We start from the raw sequence: 11,543 nt of genomic DNA, 5'->3' as shown, positions 1-11,543 counted from the left end.
GAATTTGAGCCCAGAGAAGTTTTTTGTTGACGACGTGTAATTTGACAACTGTCTAATGATCTAGTATTTTGTTTTGAAGTTCGGACTTCTAGGAGTTCAAATAAATATGCAGGAGATTTAGATAATAAAATTTTATATATGATAACTGATATCTTATAGATTATTAGTAACCAATGGAGAGATTTCAGCAATATTTCTGAATTTAAATGAATAGGAGAATGGAAAACGATTCGAGATAAGCTATTCTGAATTCGTTAGAGTTTTTTAATATTTTTTTGATAAGTACCAGATAAAAGACTGTTACAATAGTCAAGCTGAGAGTTAACAATGCCACATGCAATTGTATTTGCAGCTTCTTTAGTCAGACATGGACGAATGTGGCGAAGTGCACGAATATGGTAATTGCAGGATTTAATAGTGTTGTTTATGTGCTTGTCCATAGAGAGCGATGAATCTAAGGTGACACCAAGTATTTTTACTGAATTTATCGTAGTTAGAGCTGTTCCACAAAAAACAATATTTGAATAATTTTTATGCTTGCTAATTTGTTTTCTAGATCCAAATAAAACAGAAGCTGTTTTATTTGGGTTGAGCAGAAGTCCACTTTCTAGAAACCACTTTGTTACTGCATCAGCACACACATTGATTTGATTAATGCTATCTATGCCTGGGTTGATGACAGTATAAAGTTGGGTATCATCAGCATATTGATGATGATTGGTACCGAGTTAGCTATAATACGATATATAGATGAAACAAACATGGAAAATAGAAATGGGCCTAATAAACTACCCTGTGGTACTCATGTCGAACTTGCTATTAGTCTAGATTTTGTTGGTCTAATAGAAACAAAAGATTTTCGAGAGTGCAACTATGATGTCAGCCATTTTAGTGCAATATCTGTGACACCAAATTCATCTTTGATACGGGAAATCAGCAGGCTGTGATCAATTGTATCAAATGCTGAAGATATGTCCAGAGATAGGAAAATAGTGTTCAAAGCATCATCAATCTTTAGCAGGATGTCATTGCATATCTTTAATAGTGCTGTTTCGGTTGAGTGATTCGATCTAAAACCAGATTGTAAAGGATTGAAGTTAATAGATGAAGTTACGTGTGGAAGAAGACAAGATAATGCAAGCTTTTCAAGAATTATGGAAGTTGTATTGAGATTTGATATTAGGCGTAGATTTGATAAATCAAATTCTGCTAGTCCTGATTTTTTTGGAATTGGTGTTATTTGAGCAACTTTATATGAGGTTGAGAAAATTCCAGATTTGAATGAGAGGTTAGCAAGGTGAGCTATAATTGGACTGAAAAGTTCTGAACAAGATTTAAGGATGTATGTTGGAATAATATCAAGTGGCTATGTCTTAGTTTTGAGAGCTTTGATTATTTTTGACACATCTGTAGGTGTGACTGTACCAAAAGTTGTTAAAATATTTACCGGGGATGGAACTCTGAGATGAATTTAGGTTTTAGGTTTTTTGCAAGCCTTTCCTGGATAGTATTTTTTATACTTTCAAGTTTGTGTATGCAATATTGACTTATTATATTGCATTTTGCTTCTGGTATTGTGTTTTTAGTTTTAGAACTATTTGAATGTAGTAATTTCTTGTCAATATTCCATGTTTCTTTCTGATTACTATATGCTGAATTTAGTTTTGCCTTATAGTGATTACATCTGGATTTATGAATTGCTGCTGATGACTCACGGCATGCAATTCGATATAGTTTTTTATCTGAAAAGTTTCCAGTTTTTTTATAACAACGGTCCAGTTTACGACGTTTGATTTTTTTATTCTTGGCATCTGAAGATAACCATTTATCATCATGTTTCCCTGGTCGCATTGAATATTTCCGAATGGGCGCTAAATAATCGAGAGCAGTTGTTTTGTTTGCTCTTATTTGTTCAGCATATTCATCCACATTGTTTTCAGGTGATAAGCAACATGGCATTACTTGCAATTCTTTTATAAAGCATGACAAGTTTAGTTTTGTGCGGCCGTGGCGCAGTGGTTAGAGCGCTTGCTTTATAAGCAAGAGATCCAGGTTCGAAACGACCTCTGGACATATTTTCGCGTCACGGTAAGGAAGGAGGCGTTAACTTCCTGGTTAAATGCACTTCCGCGGTGCTCTGTGACAAGACCGTTAGGACTTCTTGGGGCACCTAAAAAAAAAAAAAAAAAAAAAAAAATAGTTTTCTAAAGTTTCGTTTTGAAAACCAAACAGTTTTACTATTTGAAGGTTGATGATAAAGGCAACCCGAATCATATAGTGATCTGAAATACCCTCATCAGTTACTTGAATATTGTTGAGTGAAATGTCATCATGTCGATTTATTACTAGATCAGGCAAGTTGACTATACCGGTAGTAGATGATATGCGAGTTGGAGATTGAACTCTTTGTATCATGTTGTAGGTCTCTAAAATCTCAGCAAGTTTTGGAATGCAGGTTGTTGGAGTAGTGCCTGGGCAGTTAAAGTCACCACACAGAAGTATTTCTCTAGATAAAGTTTTTCCAGGAGATTAGATAATTCGAAAATGAAAATACTTGTTGGAATGATTGGATTTGATCGGTAAATAGCAATAATATTGTAGATATTATTTGCCAGATTTAGTTTGGCAGGTATACGTTCATAAAACAGGCAGATAGACAATAACGAGAGTGGTTTGATATTTACGTTGTCGCGGTATATTATTGCAACGCCTCCTCCACGATGATCTGATCGACAGTACTGAATTGTTTTAAAGCCTGTTGGGGCCATATCTTCTTGAATTGTAGTAGTCTGTAATAGTAATTACAAAGTCTGACTTTATCCAAGTTTCAGTGAGTATAAAAATATCAAGAGAATGATTATGCACTATATCATGAATGATAGCAGATTTTTTTATAGCAGATTGAACATTTTGTATACCCAAGTTTAATGTAGAGGATCTTTTAATTTTTATATGTAAATTGTGCTGATTTGATTTCAATCCATTTGAGTTCACCTGATTGTATACCCCAATAATATTTTTTTTCCATTGTGCACGTTGTATCGTTGCCTCCCATTTATTCCCTCAACTTCATGAGCAAGTGCTGCGTTTCTAGTATTTCTAACTTTTCTGAGTTCACTGTCGAACAATCTCTCGTTTGCAGTTTTGTCTTTGTTAATAAAGATATTTTTGAAGTTGATGTTATCATTTAACTTTTTGGAATATTTAATTTAAAAATTTTGAGTTTCTTTGTTCTCCAATTCAACTAAGATGAGGTTAGGTGGTCCTTCTGGTCTTTTAGTATTTTTAGTTAGTCGAATTATTATTTTTGTATTTGTTATTGAAAAATCTGGTTTTATTGCGTTTAGTAATGTTTAAAGTAGTATGATCAGCTACCCCACTTAAAATGATGTTGTTTTCAATTCTTTTTTTATTATTAAACTTGTTTGTAATTTTTGCCATCATTACCACTTCCGTTTCTTTTGGCTTTGATTGATTTTGCTGAATTGATGTTGTTTGTGCATATTGTTGTTGGTTTATTTGATGTTGCTATTGAGACATTTATCTTTTCACCTTCAAGAATTTTAAGTCGTTTTAAAAGGTCAGAAACGATGTATGATATTTTGCCACACCATTTATGCATATTTTTGGTAACTTCAGCAGATGCACTAGGAATTGTTGGCCAATTTCTTTTTATATATACATATTTTATAAATATATGAGAGGGCTACCACGCTGAATAACAGTGGATTACCTATTGATGTCTTTTGTTGGAGGATTAGCACCCTGAATATCAGTGGATTACCTCCTTAGTTTATATATTAATCTTATAAACACAAATAGAACTGTTAGTTTTTTTGTGTTTTTTTCCGTACACTAGTATAATAGTACACGTATTATTTAAAGTTTACATACTATTTAAAGTTTACTATTTAAGTTGTGCCGCGCAAACTTCAACGTGTTGAAAGTTTAAAGCGAAAAGGAATTTATTGGAATTTCTAAATTTTCAATTCTTTTTATTTAATTACCATGGTTTTTATTTTTGCATATAAAACATTACAACACATTTTCTTTTTATTTATTTTACTTTTCATTTAGTTTTTTTAAAATGACGCAATTTAATATTTTATTATTAATTTGATATTAGTAATGCTTGCTTCAAATATATTCAAAGCGACATAATAAACTGAACGTTAGGGATAGCCAAATTGTAGAAACATTTATTAAGGTCTTCAATTTCGCAACAGAGTATTCTTTTTTTATTGTTTTTCAGCTTTTTTTCTGTCTTATTCTCTAAAATTCTTTTAAACAATTATCTCTACAATTATCTCAGTTAATCTTATTGTTTTTTATAATTTTGAAAGAATAATTTACCTAATACAAACCTGTTAAATTAATGTAATATTGTAAGTTTCGCCAGTGCTGAACGTAGCTTCTCAACCTTGCAAAGAATTAAAAATTGGCTGAGAACACGAATGACAAAAATCAGACTAGACCTTACTTAATGTGCACAGAGAAATTCCAGTAAATGTTGAAAACGCGATTGACCGTTTTGCGAAGTCGGGAAATTATAATTTGTAATATAAGTTGTTAAAATAATCAACAAATTGAGTATGCATTTTTAACAATTTTTTTTTACAAATACTAAATACAAAAAAACGTTTTTTCATGTAGGAGGGGGAGGAGGGGGGAAGCCCTATTGCTTCCCCTCCCCGCCTCCTATGGTAACGCCCTTCTGTACTAGGCTGCGAAACATATAATACAAATTTGTATGAATATTATTAAGCATTAAAACTTTAACAACTTTGATCATATACATGCTACTATCATATTAATTAGAAATATTTATTTGTATGCAAAAGAATAGTTGCAAAAAGAAGTAAAAAAAAAGCTAACAGATATGTAGAAGATATATTTATATCAAGATAGATAAATATTTCTAATTACTATGTTAGTGGCATGTATACGATCAAAGTTGTGAAACTTTTAATGTTTGTTAATATTTATACAAAATTGTATTATATGTTTCGCAGCCTTGTACTAGATAGAAAAATGAGTTGTGATGAGCGCCACATGCTTTTATTTGCAGTGGATAGGTTCACGGATTTCACCTAAAATCATAAAAAAAAATTATTTTCTTCTTTAAGCAAAAAAACATGTTTTTAAAAACCTTTTTTTAAAATATATTTTTATTACTAAGTAATATTATATAAAGAAAATGATGATTTTTCAGTTAGATTTCGGGTGTTCTTTTCCCATTCTTTTCCCTTTTTGTATTATACTCTTGATCTTATCATTTGTATTATACTCTTGATCTTAACATTTGTATAATACTCTTGATCTTAACCTTTGTAATATACTCTTGATCTTAACATTTGTATTATACTCTTGATCTTAACATTTGTATTATACTCTTGATCTTAACATTTGTATAATACTTTTGATTTTAACATTTGTATTATACTCATGATCTTAACATTTGTATTATACTCTTGATCTGAACATTTGTATTATACTCTTGATTTTAACATTTCTATTATACTCTTGATCTAAACATTTGCATTATACTCTTGATCTTAACATTTGTATTATAATCTTGATCTTAACATTTGTATTATACTCTTGATCTTAACATTTGTATTATACTCTTGAACTTAACATTTGTATTATACTCTTGATCCTAACATTTGTATTATACTCTTGATCTTAACATTTGTATACTCTTGATCTTAACATTTGTATTATACTCTTGATATTAACATTTGTATACTCTTGATCTTAACATTTGTATTATACTCTTGATCTTAACATTTGTATACTCTTGATCTTAACATTTGTATTATACTCTTGATCATGACATTTGTATTATACTCTTGATCTTAACATTTGTATACTCTTGATCTTAATATTTGTATTATACTCTTGATCTTAACATTTGTATTATACTCTTGATCTTAACATTTGTATTATACTCTTGATAATAACATTTGTATTATACTCTTGATCTTAACATTTCTATTATACCCTTGATCTTAACATTTATATTATACTCTTGATTTCAACATTTGTATTATACTCTTGATCTTAACATTTGTATTATACTCTTGATCTTAACATTTGAATTATACTCTTGATCTTAACATTTGTATTATACTCTTGATCTTAACATTTGTATTATACTCTTGATCTTAACATTTGTATTATACTCTTGATCTTAACATTTGTATTATACTCTTGATCTTAACATTTGTATTATACTCTTGATTTTAACATTTGTATTATTTTCTTGATCTTAACATTTGTATTATACTCGTGATTTTAACATTTGTATTATACTCATGATCTTACCATTTGTAACATACTCTTGATCTTAACATTTGTATACTCTTGATCTTAGCAATTGAATTATACTCTTGATCTTAACATTTGTATTATACTCTTGATTTTAACATTTGTATTATACTCTTGATCTTAACATTTGTATTATACTCTTGATCTTAACATTTGTATTATACTCTTGATCTTAACATTTGTATTATACTCTTGATCTTAACCTTTGTATTATACTTTTGATTTTAACATTTGTATTATACTCTTGATCTTAACATTTGTATTATACTCTTGATCTTAACATTTGTATTATACTCTCGATTTTAACATTTGTATTATGCTCTTGATCTTAACATTTGTATTATACTCTTGATTTTAACATTTGTATTATACTCTTGGTCTTAACATTTGTATTATACTCTTGATCTTAACATTTGTATACTCTTGATCTTAGCATTTGTATTATACTCTTGATCTTAACATTTGTATTATACTCTTGATCTTAACATTTGTATTATACTCTTAATCTTAACATTTGTATTATACTCTTGATCTTAACATTTGTATACTCTTGATCATAACATATGTATTATACTCTTGATCTTAACATTTGTATTATACTCTTGATTTTAACATTTGTATACTCTTGATCTTAACATTTGTATTATACTCTTGATCTTAACATTTGTATACTCTTGATCTTAACATTTGTATTATACTCTTGATCTTAACATTTGTATACTCTTGATCTAAACATTTGTATTATACTCTTGATCTTAACGTTTGTATTATATTCTTAATCTTAACATTTGTATACTCTTGATCTTAACATTTATATTATACTCTTGATCTTAACATTTGTATACTCTTAATCTTAACATTTGTATTATACTCTTGATCTTAACATTTGTATAATACTCTTGATCTTAACATTTGTTTTATCCTTTTGATCTTAACATTTGTATTATACTCTTGATCTTAACATTTGTATTATACTCTTGATTTTACCATTTGTATTATGCTCTTGATCTTAACATTTGTATTATACTATTGATTTTAACATTTGTATTATACTCTTGATCTTAACATTTGTATTATACTTTTGATCTTAACATTTGTATTATACTCTTGATCTTAACATTTGTATTATACTTTTGATCTTTACATTTGTATACTCTTGATCTTAACATTTGTATTATACCCTTAATCTTAACATTTGTATTATACTCTTGATCTTAACATTTGTATTATACTTTTGATCTTAACATTTGTATTATACTCTTTATCTTAACATTTGTATTATACTCTTGATCTTAACATTTGTATTATACTCTCGATCTTAACATTTGTATTATACTATTGAATTTAACATTTGTATTATACTCTTGATCTTACTATTTGTAGTATACTCTTGATATTAACATTTGTATTATACTCTTTATTTTACCATTTGTATTATGCTCTTGATCTTAACATTTGTATTATACTCTTGATTTTAACATTTGTATTATACTCTTGATCTTATCATTTGTATTATACTCTTGATCTTAACATTTGTATACTCTTGATCTTAACATTTGTATTATACTCTTGATCTTAACGTTTGTATTATACTCTTGATCTTAACATTTGTATTATTCTTTTGATCTTAACATTTGTATTATACTCTTGATCTTAACATTTGTATTATACTTTTGATCTTAACATTTGTATACTCTTGATCTTAACATTTGTATTATACCCTTAAACTTAACATTTGTATTATACTCTTGATCTTAACATTTGTATTATACTTTTGATCTTAATATTTGTATTATACTCTTGATCTTAACATTTGTATTATACTCTTGATCTTAACATTTGTATTATACTCTTGATCTTAACGTTTGTATTATACTCTTGATCTTAACAATTGTATTATACTCTTGATTTTAACATTTGTATTATTCTCTTGATCTTAACATTTGTATTATACTCTTGATCTTAACATTTGTATTATACTCTTGATCTTAACATTTGTATTATACTCTTGATCTTAACATTTGTATTAAACTCTTGATTTTAACATTTGTATTATACTCTTGATTTTAACATTTGTATTATACTCTTTATCTTAACATTTGTATTATACTCTTGATCTTAACATTTGTATTATACTCTTGATTTTAACATTTGTATTATGCTCTTGATCTTTACATTTGTATTATACTCTTAATTTTAACATTTGTATTATACTTTTAGTCTGAACATATTTATTATACTCTTGATCTTAACATTTGTATACTCTTGATCTTAACATTTGTATTATACTCTTGATCTTACCATTTGTATTATTCTCTTGATCTTAACATTTGTATTATACCCTTGATGTTAACATTTGTATTATACTCTTGATCTTAATATTTGTATTATACTCTTGATCTGAATATTTGTATTATACTCTTGATCTTAACATTTGTATTATGCTCTTGATCTTAACATTTGTATTATACTCTTGATTTTAACATTTGTATTATACTTTTGGTCTTATTATTTGTATTATACTCTTGATCTTAACATTTGTATACTCTTGATCTTACCATTTGTATTATACTCTTGATCTTAACATTTGTATTATACTCTTGATCTTAACATTTGTATTATACTCTTGATCTTAACATTTGTATTATACTCTTGATCTTAACATTTGTATACTCTTGATCTTAACATTTGTATTATACTCTTGATCTTAACATTTGTATTATACTCTTGATCTTAACATTTGTATACTCTTGATCTTAACATTTGTGTTATACTCTTGATCTTAACATTTGTATTATACTCTTGATCTTAACTTTTGTATTATACTCTTGATCTTAACATTTGTATACTCTTGATCTAAACATTTGAATTATACTCTTGATCTTAACATTTGTATTATACTCTTGATCTTAACATTTGTATTATACTCTTAATCCTAACATTTGTATTATACTCTTGATCTTAACATTTGTATTATACTCTTGATCTTAACATTTGTATTATACTCTTAATCTTAACATTTGTATTATACTCTTGATCTTAACATTTGTATTATACTCTTGATCTTAACATTTGTATTATATTCTTGATCTTAACATTTGTATTATACTCTTGACTTTAACATTTGTATTATACTCTTGATCTTAACATTTGTATTGTACTCTTGATCTTAACATTTGTATTATACTCATGATTTTAACATTTGTATTATACTCTTGATCTTAACATTTGTATTATACTCTTGATCTTAACATTTGTATTATACTCTTGATCTTAACATTTGTATTATACTCTTGATCTTAACATTTGTATACTCTTGATCTTAACATTTATATTATACTCTTGATCTTAACATTTGTATTATACTCTTGGTCTTAACATTTGTATACTCTTGATCTTAACATTAGTATTATACTCTTGATCTTAACATTTGTATTATACTCTTGATCTTAACATTTGTATTATACTTTTGATATTAACATTTGTATACTCTTGATCTTAACATTTGTATTATACCCTTAATCTTAACATTTGTATTATACTCTTGATCTTAACATTTGTATTATACTTTTGATCTTAATATTTGTATTATACTCTTGATCTTAATATTTGTATTATACTGTTGATATTAAAATTTGTATTATACTCTCAATCTTAACATTTGTAATATACTCTTGATTTTAACATTTGTATTATACTCTTGATCTTAACATTTGTATTATACTCTTGATCTTAACATTTGTATTATACTCTTGATCTTAACATTTGTATTGTACACTTGATCTTAACATTTGTATTATACTCTTGATCTTAACATTTGTATTGTACTCTTGATCTTAACATTTGTATTATACTCTTGATCTTAACATTTGTATTATACTCTTGATCTTAACATTTGTATACTCTTGATCTTAACATTTGTATTATACTCTTGATCTTAACATTTGTTTTATACTCATAATCTTAACATTTGTATACTCTTGATCTTAACATTTGTGATCTATACTCTTGATCTTAACATTTGTATTTCACTCTTGATCTTAACATTTGTATACACTTGATCTTAACATTTGTATTATACTTTTAATCTTAACATTTGTATAATACTCATGATCTTATTATTTGTATTATACTCTTGATCTTAACATTTGTATTATACTCTTGATCTTAATATTTTTATTATACTCTTGATCCTAATATTTGTATACTCTTGATCTTGACATTTGTTTTATACTCTTGATCTTAACATTTGTATTTCACTTTTGATCTTAACATTTGTATACTCTTGATCTTAACATTTGTATTATACTCTTGATCTTAACATTTGTATTATACTCTTGATCTTAACATTTGTATACTCTTGATCTTAACAATTGTGTACTCTTGATCTTAACATTTGTATTATACTCTTGATCTTAACATTTGTATACTCTTGATCTTAACATTTCTTTTATACTCTTGATCTTAACATTTGTATTATACTCTTGATCTTAACATTGGTATTATACTCTTGATCTTAACATTTGATACTTTCGATCTTAACATTTGTATTATACTCTTGATCTTAACATTTGTATTATATTCTTGATCTTAACATTTGTATTATACTCTTGACTTTAACATTTGTATTAAACTCTTGATCTTAACATTTGTATTGTACTCTTGATCTTAACATTTGTATTATACTCATGATTTTAACATTTGTATTATACTCTTGATCTTAACATTTGTATTATACTCTTGATCTTAACATTTGTATTATACTCTTGATCTTAACATTTGTATTATACTCTTGATCTTAACATTTGTATACTCTTGATCTTAACATTTATATTATACTCTTGATCTTAACATTTGTATTACACTCTTGGTCTTAACATTTGTATACTCTTGCTCTTAACATTAGTATTATACTTTTGATCTTAACATTTGTATTATACTCTTGATCTTAACATTTGTATTATACTTTTGATCTTAACATTTGTATACTCTTGATCTTAACATTTGTATTATACCCTTAATCTTAACATTTGTATTATACTCTTGATCTTAACATTTGTATTATACTTTTGATCTTAATATTTGTATTATACTCTTGATCTTAATATTTGTATTATACTGTTGATATTAACATTTGTATTATACTCTCAATCTTAACATTTGTAATATACTCTTGATTTTAACATTTGTATTATACTCTTGATCATAACATT

The sequence above is a fragment of the Hydra vulgaris genome, chromosome 09, assembly GCF_038396675.1.
Source record: "Hydra vulgaris chromosome 09, alternate assembly HydraT2T_AEP".
In the NCBI taxonomy this organism is placed as follows: Eukaryota; Metazoa; Cnidaria; class Hydrozoa; order Anthoathecata; family Hydridae; genus Hydra; species Hydra vulgaris.
Note: the sequence above shows the minus strand (reverse complement) of the source record.